Source organism: Leptonychotes weddellii, chromosome 5, assembly GCF_054177405.1.
Source record: "Leptonychotes weddellii isolate Sample4059 chromosome 5, ASM5417740v2, whole genome shotgun sequence".
NCBI classification, from domain to species: Eukaryota; Metazoa; Chordata; class Mammalia; order Carnivora; family Phocidae; genus Leptonychotes; species Leptonychotes weddellii.
This window is the reverse complement of record NC_138373.1, coordinates 2559669-2579483: the sequence shown is the minus strand read 5'-3', so window position 1 is coordinate 2579483 and position 19815 is coordinate 2559669. Positions and strand designations below refer to the sequence as shown.

Here is a 19815-nt window from a genome sequence, read left to right as displayed (position 1 = left end):
CAGTTGCCTGGTTGCAATCAATAATTGTTCAAGATATTTCCATTGGGGAAAACTGAGTAAAGGGCACAGAGGTACACGGGATCTCTTTGTATTAGTTCTAATAACTCCTTTGAATGTATGAGTACCTTTAAAAAAAAAAGTTTAATTAAAACAAATGCACTGTGAAGTACATTGCTAACGAAGGAATACGAAAACCACGAAGTGGAAGAAAATATTCTGGGGGTTACATTGATCTTGAAAAAAACTTGTATCCAAATTATATAAAAATGCCCACAACTCAATGATTAAGATGAAAAGAACACATTAGTAAAAGGAGCAAAAAGGCTTGAACGTGAACTTCACAAAGGAAAATATACAAATAGCTACCAAGCACATAGGAAGTGCTTAACATCATTTGCCACTATGGACTATATGGCTCAGTGGAAAAAGGCAAACAACACTAAATGTCGGCAAATGTGTGTTGCCATGGCAACTCTCCCCTGTCACTGGCAAAGACTGTATAAATGTACAACCACTTGGGGGAAAGGTTTGGCAATTTCTTATAAAATTAAACCAATATCTACCCGATGACCCAGAAGTTCTAGGCCTAGATATTTCTTCAAGAGATATGTCTTGAAGAAAGCACACATCCACACAAATAAGTTTACATGAATAGTCATAGTAGCATTAGTTATAATACCCTAAACTGAAAACAACAGAGACTTACATCAATAAAAATGAACAAACTGATAAACTCAACACAATGGAGGAATTTCAGACATCAGGCTGGGTCAAAGAAGCCAGACATAAAACTGCCCGTGTTACAGACTCCCTTTATATGAAATTCAAGCACAGGCAAAATTAATCTCTGTGAAAAGAAATCAAAAATGGCTGCCTACAGGGACACAGATTGATTGGAATGGGCATGCATGAGGAAATCTGCTGGAGTGACAGAGACGTTCTCCATCCGGACTGAGGTGGTAGCTGCATGAGTCCATACGTTTGTCAAAACTCATCGAATTGTACCCTTAATATCTGTGAATTTCACCACTTATAAACTTTACCTCAGTTAAAAGTCCTTACGGCATACATCTATCCACCCTTCAGGATGCAGACACACCTGCCTCAGCCCCTGGCTCGCACCGCTTTAGGGCAGTAACTTTGTCCACTCGGGGGGTCACCGGCACCTTAGAACACAAGCTCCTGTGCGCCCCCGTGCCAGCAAGCTTGCTGTCTGTTACTGAGCTTTTAACCCTCCTAGTACCATTTAACTCTTCATGCGCATCTCATCTCCCGATCAGACGAGGAGCCAAAAAGGTTATAGTTCCTGTTCCTAGTACTGGTGCTACTATCTAACAATTATTGAGCATTTACTGCATACCCAGGAAGAAATGTTTTAATAAACAAAATCTCAGGTGTTCCCCCAACAACTGCATCAGATAGAGGTCATACTTTATGCCCATTACACAAATGAAAAAACTGAGAAAGAGATTAGGCACCTTGTTCAAGACCACAGAGACAGTAAATGGTAGTATCAAGGTCAAACCTCTTTGCCTAATTCATTCCATGAAAATGCACTCTGCCCACTGGCCCTCTTGTTCAGAATGTAAACTAAAAATGAATAGAAACATAATTACATGACAAAATATTAACATTAGTGTTGGTGAGTTTTGTATCAGAGGGAGTGATTCATGTTTCTGTTTCAAAAACCAGAAAATATGCACCAAATAAGCCTCTTACCCAAGATCAAGCTATGTGCAGATAAGCACTATTAGAAAAGCCATCAGAGATAATCAGTGCCATAGCCACAGATTTCGTGCCGGTAACATTCAACGGACAGGGTAAATTGAGGTATAAAAATGAATATATATAATTTCCTATAAGCAAAATTACATAAACTCACCAATGCTACAGAAAAACCACCGTTAAGTGGCCAGCTGAATAGCTTACATAATTCAGTCAAGATGGGGAAAAAAAAAAAACTTTAAGAAAAGGGAGAAAAATGGCCAACATTTGACTTCAATCTTCTAAGAGTTGCTGAGAACAAACTGGAACTCACAGTGTGGCAACAAAGGCATTTTCCACGTTACCAATTTAATTTGTAAAAACTGAAACACAAAAGCGGGGCGCCTGGGTGGCTCAGTTGGTTAAGCGACTGCCTTCGGCTCAGGTCATGATCCTGGAGTCCTGGGATCGAGTCCCGCATCGGGCTCCCTGCTCGGCGGGGAGCCTGCTTCTCCCTCTAACCCTCCTCCTGTCATGTACTCTCTCTCTCTCATTCTCGCTCTCTCAAATAAATAAATCTTTAAAAAAAAAACAAAAACACAAAAGCAAGTAGAGATGAAATCAAACAAAATGATCTCTCTACACATAAACCTATTAGGAAATGATTAAACTCCACACACTAATGATGACTTAGCTTTAGCTAGAGCTAAAGTTTTCTTACTGTTAATGAGATGCAGATAGGACTCTTTACGTATGCTTGACTCAGAAACTATCTTCACTCTTGCCATGGTTGCAAACTTTATAAAAGCGGAGACTGATATCTCTTATATCCCTATTATCTCTAAACCAATAAGCCAGTTTTCATATAGTCAATAGTATATTTAGGCTAATAAGCACATGAAAAATGTTCAACATCAGTCATTAGAAAAATCAATATTACAATGAGATAACGCATCCCAAACCACCCACACGAAGGGCTATCATCAAAAAGACACTAACAGGTGCCGGCAAAGATATGGAGAAACTGAAATCCTCACAGGTTGCTGGTGGGAATATAAGGTGCAAATAGTCTGCCAGTTCCTCAAAATGTTAAAACAGAGTTACCATATGACCCATTAATTCCACTCCTGGGTATATGTCCAAGAGGAATGAAATGTGTGGGTTATGTCCACACAAAAATTTGTACATGAATGGTCATGGCAGCATTATTCCTAAGAGCCAAAAAGCGGAAGCAACTCAAATGTCTGTCAAGTGATGACTGGATAAACATGTGGTAAATACCTATGCGATGTAATATTATTCAACAATCAAAAGGAATTAAATACACGACCCATCCATGCTGCAACATGGATGAGCCTTGGAAACATGTGGAATGGAAGCAGCCAGTCACAAAGGACCATGTGTTGTGTGACTGCATTGACAGGAATGTCCAGAATAGACAAATCCACACAAAGTAGATGGGTGGTTAACTGGCAGACAGGGAAGGACAGCAAGGAGGGAGTGCGGATGGGCCTCTAGTAGATGATTTGGGGATGTTCTAAAATTAGAATATGGAAATGTTGGCACAACTCTAAACATATTAAGAATCTTGAGTTGAAACTTTAAACAGATGGACTTTATGGCTATAAATTCTATCTCAATAAAGCTGTTAAACGAGTGTATTTAGGAAACAATAGTAGCTATTTGTGCTAAGCATGGTAAGTACTATTATTTTTACTCTCTTACATGAGGAAATTGAGGCACAGAAGGGTCAAGGAAATTTGTCCAGAGGTACACAGCTGAGAAGTGGCAGAGCCAGACTTGTGCCCAGGGAACCTGTCCGCAAAGTTTATTCTCTCGCCCACTGTGCTGTGTGTGCTCTTAAAAAGAGCCAACCTTCTGGGTATCAGCTGTGGCCAGTGAGAAGGAGAAGGGCAGGGAGACTGGAGGGGACACAGGAGAAATGACAAGAGAAACAGGGAAGGACAGTTGCCTTAAATTTGTACGTACATTCTTGAAAGCTAAAAGGCTCTCCCCAGTAGCTAGGGGTACCCTCTTTTGGATCAAGTCCTTAGACAATAATCATGGTCCAAACAAGCAGAATTATACAAAGATGAGCTAAGTCCTTTCAGAGCCTGCAAGGTCTCCAACTAAAGCAAAATGTCAGGAAAGGTGGGAAGGGATAGCCCACGTGGAAGTGCTCTACACTGAGCCCAACTCCTATACACTAGAAAGGAGGCCAGGGTCGGCAGCCAAGCATAGAAATCAGTGAAGGCCAGGGCCCCTGATGGAAGCCCTGATGCTGAGAGAAGCAGCTTTACTGCCTAGGAAGCCCTGATGCTGAGAGAAGCAGCTTTACTGCCTAAGAACGTTCTTAAGGTCAATAAATAAGCCTAAAGATGAGTAAGACTTCTTAAAACAGTACCTAAACCCTAGCTTGTTGTCACAGATACTAACTCAACTCAAATACTCTCCCCCACAAGTCAATGGAGGCAGGCTCTCTTCTGCACCCCCATTAAGTTCCAGTGGCAACACCAATTTTCATAGGAGTCAACAACGTTTTTACAGAAGAGCTCTCTTCTCCTAGGTACATGTCCCAGCTCCTCGTAAGCCTGTGGAGGGAAGTGGGGCAGGAGGGCACGGACTCCAGATTACTTATCCCCAACTGGCTCCTTTCCACCTTCACCCCAAGGATAGTAACAAGCAATGCAATAAAAACCCTAGCCATACCACTTAGCACTTCAAAACCATGCAGCAAACATAGACTTTCAAACTGTCATATAAAATGTTAAAGATGTGGCAAGCTAAGCCCTTTCTGGATTTGTGATTTGGCCAAGTTTCTCTTTGTCTAAAGAGGTGACATTTGCCCAAACAGGGCTCCCACAGCAGGAGTCCCCAAGCTCCTTCGGCCTGCTGTGCATTACACAATGGCCATGTAAAGGAAAGTCTGGTGGCAGCTCAGAAAGGAAACACCAAGATAAGTAAACAAAAAATCCAGCTCAGGGAAAAATAAATAAATAATTTGCACCGGGCAGAATTCATCAGCAGCAATACACAAACTGCATCATTAAAATGACCAGGAGGTAGGCAGAAAGAAAAGGGCAGTAGGTGAAGTTATAATTATCTGGACTATTAAAAGACTTAAAATAGATGCAGTTTCTCAAATTTGCAAGTCTTGAACCTTGAGTGCTCCTTCTCATTCTGCAAGGATTCTGTTATGCTGAGATGTTTGGATGTAAGGGGGAGTGGGGAATGGCAATTATATTTTTAAATGGCGTGTAATCTTTTTACCATAGATAGCGGGCATTTTATAGTAAGACATCATTTTCATTTCAAACCGTTGGGTGATTCTTATAATGACTTGAGGAGCTCTAAGGAAATAAAGTGCCAGCAGGCGGTCAGTCAAATACTAAGAAATTCCTCACTCCACAGGCAGTAATCAGGTTGAAATACTTCCTCCATTACTTCCAAAAATAGAGCAGATAGTGCTACACAGGCCTTCCCAGCTTCAAAACTATGATTTCAACAAATGGTAAAAATATATTCATTTGTTTTTGTACGGAACAATCAATAGCCTTATTTGTAACTGTATCAGGGCATCTAAGAAAAGTAGCTTTTTGGGGAAATTTATTTAAATCTTTGCCTCTCAAACTTTAGACCCCATCCAAGGCTGACTATATCTGATCCTGATACACCCACAAAAATTTAAGAATCACCAATTTAAAGGTTTTCCTCTCTTTGGGCAAATTTTGCAAGCATTTTAAAAATAAGCCTCATGTTTGAAATACAATAAGAAACGGCATATGTGCATCCTAGTATGTCCATGTGCACACATACACGCACGTGTACACACACACTTGCACACACACACCGAAATGAGTTCAAAGATTTTGGACAATTCCAGTAGCGGTGGCCCCAACATGACCATTAGCCCTTTTCCACCCATCAATGCACAGCGGGCCCACAGCAAATTCTATCAAGAAATACACCAAAGGCCCTTGGTGCGTGTTCTTTCAAAGGAGAAAGCCCCAGCCATTACTGTGATTGTTTTTCTGAATGTCAGTGTGAGCAGCCAGGACAAGATATTTCTTTAATTTTATGACTTTCACAACGTACCCAATGCCAAGGCCTCTGGGCAGACACACAAAGGACATCCAGAAAGGAATTAATAATGGGAAGGCCTCCCTTAGGTGGCCAGTGATCCTTCCCACGTCAATCAGATGAAAGTACTGAATTAACAGCTAGGTCCTGCCATACCCTGCAGGCTCAGAACAGTTTAAAAAGGGTCTACTGGGAGGTTTCAGAAACTTGAGTCCTGGCACTCAGTATTATGATGCTGCAACAGGGAAAGGTAATCCTTACAGTAACTGCCCTCTAAACATAAAAACTTGAGAGATAAAGGTCAGCACTTTAAATTGCCTGTAAGTTGATCTGAGCTGCCTGCCTTGCTAGAGTACGACTCTAAAGTCAAGATGCTCAACTGTAGAGCTCCGTCTATAAAGATGTAACCAAATATAATTAAAGACTGATTATAATATAAACAATGGTTCTTAACTCTGATGCACATTAGAAACTCCAGGGGAGTTTTAAAAAATGCTGCTAACCAGGCTCTACCCCAGGCCAATTAAATCTGAATGTCTGGGAGTGAGGCCCCAGCATCAGTATTTTTCAAGTCTCCCTTGTGATTTCAATGTGCAGTTGAGGTTGGGGACCCCCGAGAGGAACTGAAGGATATCACACAGTTAGGTGAAACTAGCAATCTTCCCTAAAATATGTTGACTTTCGATTGTAAATAATAGAACTCTGCTGCATAAAGCAAGAAATTGCTATGATTTAGTGATTTCAAACTAAGTATTCATTTTTTAAAAGCTACACAGCATATTTTACATTGTCAATTCATTCTTTGGTATAGTTTACCTAATTAAATTTGTTATGTAATTTTAAAATAATGAGTCTTTGTTCCACAGAGTTTGATTTTCCAGTTTATCCATAATCTGCCCTCTTGTATTTCGACTGCAGCATTATCCGTTCACACTTTAATCAAAAGAAAGGCAAAGGACATGGAAACAGGAAAGGAGGTAAAAATTCTAAACGTATTTCTTTACTTCACACCAACTAGAATTCATGAAAGACCATGTATGTTACTACTTCAAATCCACTGAAGTTCAACTTTTACCTACAAGTGCCCATAACAGGTGAAGAAACTGGACAGGCACCCCAAAGGCCTGGGAGTACAGCCGGAAGCCACCTGCTGTAAGTGACGCATTTCAATTTCAGCTTCAACTTTACAAACCCACCACAGTTCACCCTCTAGCCCTAACATAGTTGTATTTACACTGACCTGAAAGCCAACGTTCCACTCATTACCACTTTTGTGTATATCCTAACGCAGCGCCACATAACAAGCTCAAGCAGCACACAATTCTGGCTAAGTAGAGACTGTGATGAGCACAAATACTGAGAGTTTGAATAACCAAAAGATTCCACTTATCCATACTTTTCGCAGGGCTCAAATAGTATTATTTTAGGATTATTCATTTAGTATCACTTTATTTTTTAAGACATTATTATATAAGTAATATCACAGTGTCCTCAAAGATTGACTGACTGGTTGGACTGAGACAGAGAGTGAGCAGTGAGGATGGGGAGAGGGAGAGGGAAAAGCAGACTCTCTGCTGAGCATGGAGCCCTACACAGCTCAATCTCACAACCCCAATATTATGACCTGAGCCGAAATCAAGAGTCGGACACTTAACCGACTGAGCCACCCAGGCGCCCTATATATCACAGTGTCTCCAAAAAATAGCAGTCACAGCGGCCAACACTAATAATAAATGTAAAAGCGGACGGAAGACATTCAGGCTATGGAGACAGTGCTGATGAGCAGGATGAGTCTGAGCACTTATGGCAAAGGACCCACACACCTGTGCAAGCAAGTTTTGTTATCCCTGTGGGTCTCAGTTTGCACATCTATAAAAGGGGGGTAATAACGTCCACCCCCACAGAGTGCCAAGAACTGCATGAAATAGTGTCTGCACAACAGCTGTGAGCTAATATCAATACAAATTAACTCCTGCCCCTCACATCTGATTCAATGTCTCATGTCAAGAAACTAAAATCCCAAACGAAAAGGAAGTGTCTCTTGTAGTAAATGACAACTTCAAAATAATTTTTGACAAGCAGAAGCCATGTGAAAACAACTATGAAGAGAAAGGAGAGCACATCAAATGAACATTTTGGCTCTTCTATTTCTTTTATTTGGATAATCCAAAAATAGTAACCCAAAGTAGCACTGCTTTTTTTCTCAAGTTTCTCACATCTAATAAATTACTTTATTCCAGAATGCAGCAAGAAGAAACTAAATCAACCCAATACAGATGTTGATAAAACCCAATCTCTTTAAAATGAGTAATTCAATCAGTGAGGTATCCGAAAGGTCTCACTAAATCTTGTGCACATCTTTCTTCAACTTAACATGAAGCCACTGACTGAAGCGATTTCCATCACCTCCACAATGAATCTGGGAGCACACCCTCAGGACCCCAAGACCCGGCACCCATCCAGCACATTCATCATCCTCACACAAGTCACAGAAGAAAAACTAAATGCTTCCAGCCAGGCTCTTCTAGAAGTGATTTTCTTAGCCAGAAGCTTTTTCTGTATGTTCTTTTGTTTTCGGTTTTTATTTCCCAACCTGCTATATAGCCTGCAAAACTGTTCAGTATAGAATGCAGTCATTAGTATATTACTGAAATAATGCTTTGATTTACACAAATCTACTAAGTATCTGCAGACTAAAAGAAATACTGCTAAAAGTATGGTGTTATTGATCTGACATAAACCCTAGAGCTGGGCTCTTCACCAAGTCACTCTCTACCTAAAATAACAGCAATACTTCTCTTTAAGAAACCTTGTATTTGACCAACAAATCAGATTGTGACAAGTCACTTAACTTCTCTGTAACAGCTTCCTTTTCTGTAAAATGTGAAAAACAGAGTAAAGGACTCTTGGAGTCCCAAAAGATTCACCTAGGGTCCCTTTAAGTGCTCTATGTCCCTGGTACATATGAAGTAAGATTCAATTTGCAAAGAATTGATTTACCCATAGCTTTTCAAGAGCAATTCTGTATTGGCACAGACATAAATTTATTGATCAATGAGCCATCCAACACATTTTTACTGAACATTTAGTACATGGGAAGTATTGTGTCAGCTACCAAGAATGCAAAGGAGAAGACAGGGTCCCTGCCCTGGAGGAGCTTACAACTTGGACAAGGAGATTTGATGAAACATGGAAAGCTAGCTAACAATCTAAGAGAGGTCATGGAGCATTGTGATGGTTCATTTTATGTGTCAATGGGACTGGGCCAAAGAAAGAAAGATAGCTGGTTAAACATTATTTCTGGATGTGCCTGTGAGGGTGTTTTAGAAGAGATTAGCATTTGAATTGATAGACTGAGTAAAGCAGATGGCCCTTCTCATCATGGGTGGAGACCATGCAATCCACTGAGGGCCTGAATAGAACAGAAAGGCGGAGGGAAGTTGGATTGCCTTGCCTCTGACTGATGAGCTGGGACACTGATCTTCTCCTGTCAGTGGTCCTGGCTCTCCAGCCTGCAGATTCGGGCTAGAATTGGGCTCTGGGCCTTCAAACTAAGTACACCAGCTTTCCTGGGTCTCCAGCTTGCTTCCTGCGACTTCTCAGCCTCCACAATCATGTGAGCCAATACTTAAAATCAGTATCTCCCTTCGTCTCAGATAGATACATGCTGTTGGTTCTGTCTCTCTGAAGAGCCCTGACCAATGGCAGTAGCAAATGTTGAAAGTCTCAAACCCTCTAGCCCTCTGACTGCTGATCCCTGCCCCCTTCTTCCTCCACTCCCGTGCGTGTTAGGACTTGGCTATTGTGTCTGGACCCATAACCAGCCCTTTCGACAAGACTTCACATACACCCAAGCATCCCTCCCTGACCTACCCTTGGTCTGAGCCCACCATGTCAATCCCCAAACCTCTGCACTGTGCCCACTGCCCTCTCTTCCTCCTCCGCCTCCTCCACCCAGCAATTATGCTGACTGCTTCACTGCGGGGCTCACCAACCTTACATGGACCCTCACTGCTTTAAAAAAAAACCTCTTATGGAGTCCTTATCACATCGGCTCTCACACTCCTCCGGCATGTCACCTCTGCACAAGTGGCAGCGTCTCTGTCCCCATGGAGTGCTTTCTCCTTGTCTGCACAAACATTAAGAAATCCCCCATGACATCCAGATGACAGTTAAGGTTACTCTGTCCTTGGACAGTGGAATAAAATCGCTTCTGTTGTCCTTTCCCACATACTGTGGGAAGTCCAGAGCCCTCCTCACTTTCACTGCTAATCACCAGAGATGCATTCTCAGGGCCACATCACCTGGCCACACTTGCCCGGCTGGCCCCATGGCTGGGCTCTTCTGCTGGTCCATGCTGACCCAGTAGAACTTAGCCCCCCAGTCTCCTTTTCTTGGCATGACTTAAATTCTTCCTCTTCACTCTCTCCTGCCAAAGACACTCATCTGTGAGTGGCCACACTTAAAGTTAGGACAACTGAGCAGTGGCTCCACCCTCTCTCCCTAACAATCCCATACATCTCGGCCTCTCTGCTCTCCCAGGCCAGTCCACCCCCGAAGTAAACCCCCTCACTTTGTGAAGCACAGCAATTGAGCTCTCTCCCCCCACCCACCCCCATCCACTCCGGAGCCACACGTGCATACTCAGCAAAGAGCCATACGGTCTGTCTCCTTTGGCAACACAGGACTGGCAGAGGCCCTGAGATGTGAGTCTTCCTTGTAATCCCTCTGCCACCAGGCTTGGAAGGTAGAAGAAATGAGTTATTTCCCCACTGACAAAAGCCATAGCACATCTTTAGAGGCGAAAGTGGTTAAACCTGTTCTACCATTAGGTTCTTCCTGTCTCATCTCCCCAACCCTTTCCTCACCCCTGACGCACCTTCTACTCCCTCCCTCCCTCCACCACCAAGCTTCAAATCTTAGTGCCACCACAGCAGCACCCGCTGTCCCGCCCCGAACTCTCCAGTGACCATGTGCTTAACGCCACCCCCTTCCTTATGCAACCTGCTCCTCCGTGTGCTCAGGGCACCACTCCTGCTTCTGTCATCGGTCCTCGTTCTATCCAGAGCTGCTCCTCCTCTCTTCCTGTGACGACATGTTGCTATCGCTCATCTTTGTCTACTCACCCCCCACCCCGTGCAGTCTACACTACCATCCTTTCAGCCATCTGCAAGAGACCTCCCCCCAAATCTTTACCTCCGGCTCCTCTATTCCCAGTTCTCATTCACCTCATCAACTACCTACTGGGCATTTCCTCTCCTTCTTGTTCTCCCTATTGTCTGTCTGGACTATTGGGAAGCCGGTCATCCTGGCTGTACAAACTTTAGAAACTTCTCCATCATCAACCATGTCAGATTAGCATTGGTACCTCCCGGGAGGGTGAGGGGCAGGGTATCCGACCCCACACCAGGGTTCTAGCCATAAACTGTGGGCACGTACCCTTCATTCCAACAAGACTGGATCTCTCAACTGCTCCACAGGCCCCCAGGCTTTCCTCTGCTGGTAACGTTCCCTCCACCGCAAACGCCCGCCACCTCCCATCCATCGGCAAATCAACCTGTCACAGACACTGCCTTCCACGCACCAGTTCCTCGGATGGTCTTCCCCCGAGCCATCCTCTGCATGCCAACCTCTCAAAGGGCATGTTGGACTCTCTGCCTCTTATTTAGTACTTGTTTTATTCTCCTTATCAAAGTTTAGAGGCTCCAAGGCCGGAGATAATAGGTTATTCATTTCTGTATCTCAAGGAGACCCCCAAGTAGAGGGTCTTGCATGTAATAGCTGCTCAGTGATACAGAAATAAGTGCTATGAACTAGATAGAAACAACCGCTCAAATACACGTGTGCGTTCCAATGTTAGCTCCTCACATATTTCTAGTGATGGATTGCTGACTCTCCTTGTGTTTTAATACTGTTCTAAACAGAATCTGATTTCAAGGTAAATAAAATATTCTTTACAACTCAGTCACCTTTAAGAGCAATTTGGCACTGGAATAAGAAAGTTTCTAAATGGTAACATAATAAACTGAAAATCTGTTTACTAAGAAAGCAGTTTACTCCCGGAAAGATGGAGAATGTTATTTTAGAGCAAGAACTGCCAAATTTACATACTCTCAAGCATAAATGATAATCCTCATTAGTCTGAGAGCTGTAAACAAGGTCCTGCTGATATACGGCCCACTTGGCTACAGCCAGGGCCTAAATGTAAGAAGCAACCAGAGGCTTGAAAAGTGTTTACACCAATCTGTCCACAGTCTCCAGTTTGCTTTATCAAAATGCTTTACTCCCCCCCACTTCTGCTCCCACCCCCATCGTCTTTTAGGCCTGGGCCTGAGTCACAGAAGGGAAGACCTTGGGACACAAGTCTGTCGTGGGCTTGTGAACTCCTAGATGTACACCCATTACCTGTGTGATTCGTTTATTACCCACCACAGTCCTCCCCCGTACGCGGAGTTTGCCCTCCATGGCACCCTGAGGCCCCAAGTAACAAAGCCACCGACCACAGAGCTGAGTGGAGACAAGACACTGGCACGCAAGTCCATTACTTTCATGAAGCCCCCTTTTGGTGAGAAAAGTAATGCCAACTACAGGGAAAATATCCAAGGTGCATGCAGAAAGGGGGATGGAAGGCAGGGAGAGACCCCTTGGCGCCTCTTCAGCGTCACAAGGTAGAGGCTGCCTCTCACAAATGTTTCTTCTTCTGATCGTCCCGACAGCTTCAGATTTCCCTCACACTTCGCTGCCTGCCTCCTTGGTGTGTGGACAGAGTAGGGATTGGCTGAGGATACAGGAAATGAGGAAACTCTGACTCTGCCCTCAAGAAGCTTATAACATGGCTGGGGGACCATACAACCAAACAAAAACTTAGTGCAAGCCGGCTCCCTCATTTGTAAAAGAGAGAATGCTTTCCTCACAGGAGTGCTGAAGAATAAAGTTCTCAGTTTATTTCACTTCAGTTTAACTTAACAGACACAGAGAGCACTTAGCACAGCTCCTGACAGACAGGATTCCATAAATAGCAGAAACATGAAAGAGTTCCATGGGGGTTCCACGGAAGGAGGGCAAGTTTACTAAGGACAGCACAGAAGGCTGCACTGGAGCCAGGAAGGCGTGTGAAAGAGCCCACTCCTGGGGCGCACGGACCCCCAGAAGCATGCCAAGTCCAAGGTGGCTGAGAAGTGACAGTGGCCTGGCTGAGCCGCGTAGTCTGCGGCTACGAGCGGCCGGTGCTGGGATGTTGGGCCGGGCACCTCCTTCTAAATGGTGTAAATAACAGGACAGATGGACCTTGGAGCACCATTTCAGCTATCATTATTGTTACTGGCAAGAGAGGACTTGTAGAGAAGCACGAGGGAAGGAGACGCACAGTGGGGGTGGTATTGCAGTGGGTCTGGGAGCCAGATGGAGGAACACAGGCTTAATTCAGAATGGGCTCAGAGGCAGGGGAAACTCTCCAGTATGGCCAGCCTCCAGACGGTTTCATGTGCGGCCCGGTGTCTGCGAGGTGGACCAGACACAGGAGTCATGTCAGGAGGCCACAAAGGCGCAGAGGAAAGATGATGAGAGGCCGCCCATGATGGCGGAAGTGCAAACGAATGCCCACAACCAGCAGGGAAATCAAACCACTACTCCCCATGGGCAGCTCTCGGCAGTGCCAGCAAAGGGCAGCTGACCTCTGTATAATTCACAGGTACACACCTTCCCCCTGAATCAAGGAAGCATCGAGAACAAAAGGCAGAAACTCTAGTTTCCGGGACAATAAACACTCCTTTTAGTTTATGCACATGGACTTAACAGGCAACACACTGCCCTACACATGACCGCACTAAGTGCCACAGGTGTCAATGAATCAGGTCTCCTACACTGCAGAAAATGGTAGACTTAACAACCACTTCTTTTGGTTTTATTTCTAACAAGTTAAAGATACCAGCAGCTTTACAGCAGTGCGACTAAAATATTCAAGTTAAGGAAGTTATTTGCTGGATCTTGGAGGTCATGGGACCCATGAACTGGATCCGTTCCCTAACAGACTCCATAGGAAGGTGTCAGGGATCTCCAGTGGTCGCCCCTGTCATGTGGCTGCACGCTGGGACTTCTCTGCCCAGGATTTCCTGGCTTGCTCCCCAGTCCCCGCTGGGGAGGCAGGGGCAGTGGACCTTGCTCCACAGGCCCCTCCTGGTTCAGAGTCAGACTGAGGTGTTTGATATCATTTCAGAAGCCCTCACCTGGGCCAGGCCATTATCAACCCTGTAAACAATGGTGACCCCTGGGGCCCTACTTGAGGGTGATGGCCATAAAAGAGCCCTCTGAATAGCACAGCATTATCATTCTACATTATGTGTAATGATCCTTAAGAGATCCAAGGCACAAGTGGTTTGATGGAAAATTGTGTTTAGAGCTAGAAATGATCATGTAGCTTTCTCTAATTACAATTTTAACTCTGTTCTAAAATGTAAAGTCAGATTTGTCATTTTCCTCCTTTTTCCCTTTCTTTTCTCTTTACCTCTGAACATAGTCCAGGTAAACAAACACAGTCATAAGAGTAGCAGGAACACTGAATCACTGCCGACCTGGGGCACATGGGGAAAAACTAGGCAGAGATGAAAGGCTTCATCTCCTATTTCTCTTGGCCTTTCATGGGCCTCGCTCTGGAGCTCGCACTTTTAATAAAAAATAAATAATAGATGTACAGCCTCCTGGTTTGTAACAAGACAAATGCTATTGTGTTTTGGGTTTCAATGATACATGATAGACTGGGAAGCTTGTTTTTTAATTCATTCCCATAACTTTAAAAGAACAAAGAAAACCTGATGGGCTTGAATGCTATTAATAAGTTGATCCCCAAAACTTTCTCCAGATTTACAGCCTTTACTAAGATGGTCCCTTTAATGCTCCTACTTAATGGAATTTTATTGTTTACCTCTAGATTTATTTTACTTGATCTTGAAAAATCAAAGGCCAGCTGAAATCACTATTTATAGCCATGTGGGATTTTTTTTCCTCCAGAAAATGTATAAATGTATTCTTTTAGCTTAAATAAAATACCAATGAGATGTTGTTCTGGACTGAATGTTTCTGTCCTCCCAAAATTCACATGCTGAAACCCTAACCCCCAGGAGATGGTATTTGGAGCTGAGGCTTTGGGAGATAATTAGGATTAGGCTGAGTCATGAGAGTGGGGTCCTCACAATGGGATTAATGCCCTTACAGGAAGAGACACCAGAGTGTCCTCTCTCCTCTCTCTTTCCCCATGTGCAATACATCTGCAAGCTAGGAAGAGAGCTCTCACCAGAAAGCAAATAGGCCAGCCCCCTGATCCTGGGCTTCCAGCCTCCAGAACTGTGAGAAATACCATTTCTGGTGTTTGAGGCAGCCCCCCACCCCCGGTCTATGGTGGCCCAAGCCGACTAACACAGGTATCAGTTCAAATTCGGGGCCTGTCTTCTGAGAAGCAAAGGAGGTTTCTTTGGCTCCTCAGGAGTGTAAAGCAGTAACAGCTTGACAACTTGAAGGGGCTGGAAGGAGAAACAGAGAATTACTCCCCCACACTTGGAGACACCAGGGGCTCCAACAGGACAGCTCACACTCAGACGTCTAGAATTCACACAAAGTGCCTTCTACACTGTTAATCTGTGAGCCTGTTAGTTACTTCTTTTCCTAATCCTAGAACTCTAACGTCCTCATTCCAGTAGATTTTTTTTACTTTTACCTGTTATCACTTGTTTCTTTATTCCTTTATTTGGTTTAGCAGTTGGTATGCTTCATACCTTTAAATGCAATGTTTTTCTTCTGAGTTTCATGAAGCCAGGAGGCGCCATGTTGCACCCATTACCTTCTACCTTCCTTGAGCTGCGGAGGGAATGACCATGTGTGGAGGAGGGGCGTGGAGTGGGAGCAGAGGTCTTGATGTGCAAATGCCAAGCACCCTACACGCAGCACTCACCAGAGTCAGGGGCGTGGGAAGGAGGCTGGGGATCCTTCCCAAGTTCATACACTTTCCGCAACAAGAACACAGGCCCCACTGGCTACCTTGAACCCAGGTTCTGTCATCAGTAAATAGCAGCAGAAATGTCAATTCACATACCAGGTCCCCTGGGAACTAACTAGTCCACTCTGCAAGGAGAGCTGGGCCTCAGCTGGGAAGCCGGTCTAGCCATGTCATCAAAGTAAACTATTAGGATTCCTGCCCTATCTTCAGAACCAAAGTGAAAACACCAACTCTGCAAAGATTGACACCTAAAATATAGCCCTTTTTTAAGAAGTAATCAATAAATGCACGTAGAATTGATGAAGCTATCAGAAAAAAAAAAAAAAAAAAGATTAAAAAACCCAGTATTTAGTTTTGGCCTCATCACACATTCAGGTTTCCTTCCTTCCTTCTTTCCTTCCTCCTGTCTGTCCGTCTGTCTGAGTGAGCACTGGAGTGAGAGCACGGGAAAGGGAAGAACCACAGAGGCTTCCAGGGCTCTCCCTGTGCAGGAGAACACAAGAGCAGAAATCACTGCGGGACCTGGCCACAGCAGAGGGACACAGCCCAGTTCCCAGAAAGCCTTCCATTATTTAGTTAGCTTTGGCCCTGAGCTAATCTGGATAACCCACCCAACCCCTGGGGAGAGAATCATTTGATTACTGTTCTTTCTATTCAAAGGCTGGCTTTGAAGAAAGGTCCCTAACCAGGTGCTGGGTGTGACTGCAAAGACACTGTCACTGTGTCTCCCCAGGGGCACGGCGGTTCCCCAGCGGGCAGCTGCATCTACTGTCCTGGGACAAGGCTCCCTGACGCCTGCTCTTCCCTGGGCCCATGAGCAAACAGATCCACCCCATTTCCTGTTGATGAAGAGTATACAGAACCCCAGGGCTGGCCCAGCAGAGAAAGGCCCTCTGCTCAGCCCCTCTTGCTCACAGTTCTGCCCACTGTCCAAGCCTCTGGGGCGCTTTTCCAGCCCTCCCAACCACAGCTGCTCAGCACCAGCCCCTTGCACAATTCCAGCCCTGGTTCTGCAGCTTCTCCTCCACCAAGCCAGCCCAGTCTCAGCTGAGACCCCAGAAAACTTTCTAAGTTAAGGATTTGTCAGATCCTGGCAATATTTAAAATTAATCTATAGCTCCCCCACTGCTCTAGGATAAAGCCCAGACTCCTTCAGAGCAAGCTCGAGGCACTGCCCAAGCAGGGCCTACCTGGCCCCACACCCGGGCTGTACACACAAGTTCCGGGTGTTTTGGACTTCCCCTCGTTTCTGGGCGGGGGGTGGGGGGTCACACAGGATGCTACTTCTGCCGGAACACTACTAGCCCCAGCTCCTGCTCTCTCCAGCTTCCACCCGCCTTTCAATGGGACATGGTCCTGGACCCCTAGTTCAGGGGAATACCCCCAATTGCACCCTGTACTTCACCCCTATCACACTTACACGCTGCTTAGCCTAGGCACTTGCCTGAATGGCCCAGGTAACTGAAATCTCTATGGGGCACTGACTACGTCTGTCTAGCTCACAGTTAAATCCTCTATACCTACCACCATGCCCATCACAAAACAGGCACTGGATAAACAGCCATAGATGAATGGCTGTCCCTCCTCTCTAAAGAAAGTTCACCAGAATAAGAAATAATAATAGAATAATAGAATAATAGAAGCCACCATTTGAGTTCATACACTGTGAGGCAACTTGCTAGGCCCTTTTATGTGTTTGTCTTATTTAATCTGTGCTCTTTCTGGCACATTCCAGTGCTCTCCCCTATGGTCAGTCAGTGATGGGTGTCTTTCTAGGACACAGGCGGAGAGATTAGTCCAGTCAGATACGATGCCTATGCCAAGCCCAGGTTTTCATACCCATTATGAAAACGATCTCCATACTCTTGCCTTGAGGGTCTAGAAGATTCTAATCCCTAATAGGCTCCACATCCTCTCCGACGAGGTATTTTTGCCTAGGACTGTCATAAATTAAAACACCTTACTTTACAAAAATTCATGAAATACCATTAAACAAATTAAAGATCTATCAAACTTAATTTATAAAGGAAGAATGTAAATTACTTGAAATTAGGAACTGTTGACTTACTAGTCTTCCTATCATCCATAGTATTCTGAGAGTAAATACCCAGCAGATACATGCTGAATTGAATTAAAACAAAAAAAAAAGTCACTTCTGGCTGATCTGAAAGTTTAAGTTAACAAGTCAGTGCCCCTTCTTTGACATTAGGCACTGGTAGCCGATTAATCCTGTGTACTCAGAGGTTCAACAAGGAGTTTTGAAGATTTTCCCAATAGGATAGCAAGCGAGTAATTTAAGTTAAGAGAAAGGAATAAACGAGTAAGAAGAGAATGACTGAGGGCTTTTTAAGGGTAAGGCAGAGTTTTTAAGGGTTTACCAATTAGCTTAAAAAGTACAGACAGCAGATTTAGCTCAACATCAAGAAAACAGTTCATGTTCCACCTCCTCCTAACTCACACCAGAACTGCTTATCCATGTTAAAAATCTGATCCTAATTCTTTGATTACCAAGAATGCTATATTCGATGACCTCACATTTCTCAGAGTTGATTATTTTAAAAAGGGTTTTAGATGAGCTAATAATCTTTAAAAGATGTGTACTTGGGATTTCCTTTATAACAAACTCTAAAACAAAAAGCTATTCTGTTAACAACAACGACAGCCTGGAATAACACCAATAACATCACAAAGATTTTGCAGGTTGATAATATAAAACATCCAAAATAAGTTGATATATATATAGAGAGAGAGACAGGTATTCCAGCTATTACGTTTAAGTAAATAATCAACTTCAATAATCCAACTGTAAATCAAATAACATAGAACACTTAACTGGAATATTTAAAACAAACATTCCAATGGGAAGATTCTAACTTCATTCAATACATATATTTGAGAAAAATATAAAATATCAGCTCCCAGGGAAAACATAAAACAAATTTATGTACTGTAAGTACAAATACCTCAGTACATACTCTGACAGGGAAATTCTTAACCCAGATGGTAAACACATAAATCACCATAGATTAAAGAAGCATGCATGAAAAGGAAGGCAGCAAAATGAATTCTGAGCATTTACGTATTGACAAAAATCACTGAACAAAATAAAGAACATTAATTTGTGTTAAAATAAAGCACTTTGTGGCACAAAGCTGGAAACGCCTTTGGGGACCTACTGGTGCAGGAAATCACACCGACTCCCGCTTGCCTCGGCACGCCATGCTGGGGGACGTGACCAGGCCAGTGCCATCTGCTGACTGACAGAAGTTAATGATCATGTTGCTATAAACAAAACTATCATTAGAAAACCAGAAGTATCTCCAGATAAGACCGAAGGTGAGACGTTCCCACAAGAGCAATGGATTAAATGGGAGTCCTCATCGCCCAGGGAGAGGAAAACAGCAGTTTGGGGAAAGGGGACCATTAGGTAAGTGGTAACTGAAAAAAGCCAGGCAAGCAGTAGCCTAAGGCTTGTCCCAACCCAGCCAGCTGCTGGCGCTGCACAGAGGATGAAGCGCCAGTGGTTTCTGTCCCCACCTCTCTCAAACGATGGAGCTGCTGTGCGGGATTTACGACTGTGAGGAAAAGAGAGTGATAAGCAGAAAATGATGGTCCGAAGGCCAAAGTTAAAGACACTCTGAGCCTCAACAAGGTAGAAGCAAAGGAAGATGGTGGTTTCTCACACAGAAGACGCGCCAAGGGACACAGTGCCCAGTAAAATAGTAAACCAAGTGTTAACTGCATGTCACAGAGAACAGACCCTAACAAGTTTAAGGTCAAATTCTTTCTCCGAAAGTAACAAATTTGTAACGCACAATGACAAAGTGAAAATTTCCTTCAGTAAGTGCAAAGCAGAAGCCAATGATCCCCGGGTACAGACATGGGGCCTCTCCAGCACAGGATTGCCAAGCCCGCGTCGAGAGAAGCACCTTCGCTTCTGGTCCTGGCTCCCAAGTCAGGCCCCCCTCACCGCCTATGTGGACAGGTAGCCCTCAGGGACTCTTCCTAAGGCTTTATAACTGGGACACTGCTCATTAAACCAC

General features: G+C 44.1%; 1 protein-coding gene and 1 long non-coding RNA gene across 2 annotated transcripts in view; both read right to left on the bottom strand.

Moving 5' to 3' along the window:
• Positions 1-19815, bottom strand: part of SDK1 (sidekick cell adhesion molecule 1) — an 821758-nt gene that overhangs the window by 503606 nt on the left and 298337 nt on the right. The window lies entirely within an intron of this gene.
• LOC145721478 (uncharacterized) lies at positions 3752-5516 on the bottom strand. The gene is made up of 2 exons (XR_014145173.1): positions 4046-5516; positions 3752-4007 (listed from the first exon to the last, which is right to left on the bottom strand). It is a non-coding gene; the product is annotated as an uncharacterized LOC145721478 (long non-coding RNA).